We start from the raw sequence: 937 nt of genomic DNA, 5'->3' as shown, positions 1-937 counted from the left end.
TGCAAAGGGAATTAAAAAATAACTATTAATGGGAAGGCAGCCGGGACGGAGCGTCCCTGTGAACCCCGGCCTGCACCCCGCCGGAAGGCAGGGGGCTGAGAGCCGGGCAAGGAGCCCAGGCCCCGAACCAGGGGGCGCTTGGGGTCCCTCAAGCCCCCCCATGGCACGTCCCTGGGCTGGGATGTGGGTGCAGAGCCTGGATGCAACCCCCGGGCCAGGGCACATGGCTCCCACCACCCATCCCAAAGCCGGAGATGGGCACCTTGCTCCCCACCCTCACGACCCCGCACCGGTGCTGGGAGCCGAGGCTGGGAGCATCGTGGCAGCGATGGGTGCTGCAGGAGCCGACAAAGCTGCTGCCAAGTGGTGCCCGCGCTTGGCCATGCCAGCCCTTTGTGCGCCCTGAAAACCAGCCGGGCAGGAGGAAGCCAGGGCTGCCAGGAGGCGGCGGGAGGCAGGCAGGCGGGGAGGGCTCTGGGTAGTGCCCTGGGTAAATAGTTGCTCTTGCAGATATTTTCAATGGCTTGAATGAGACTTTTCTTTCTGCTGGGGGAAGGGTGGAAAGAACCTCTGTTCTGGCAGGGAAGGCGATGGAGATAAAAGGCGGCAGCACTGGAGGTGCCAAGGCTGCACTGTTAACCCTGGAGCGAGGGCCATCCTGTGCACTCACATTGCCCCCCAGCTTGGTTTAATTTCCAGCTCCCAATTCCCAGATTTCCCCAGCTCCCATGGGGAGGGGCTCCATGGGAAATAGCTCACGAGGCCTCACGTGGCCGCCTTTGAAGCTCAATCATCCCCCCGCTGCAGGGCATGGGGGTGGCTCCGAAACACGCTCTCAGGGCAGCTGGAGCCACAGGAGCATCTCAGCAAGCCAAGCCTGCAACTACAGGTTATCCTGACCTGCTCCTGTGGGAAATGTGGTAAATCTGACCCCGGG

This window comes from Egretta garzetta, unplaced genomic scaffold, assembly GCF_000687185.1.
Source record: "Egretta garzetta isolate BGI_Z169 unplaced genomic scaffold, ASM68718v1 scaffold27, whole genome shotgun sequence".
In the NCBI taxonomy this organism is placed as follows: Eukaryota; Metazoa; Chordata; class Aves; order Pelecaniformes; family Ardeidae; genus Egretta; species Egretta garzetta.
Note: the sequence above shows the minus strand (reverse complement) of the source record.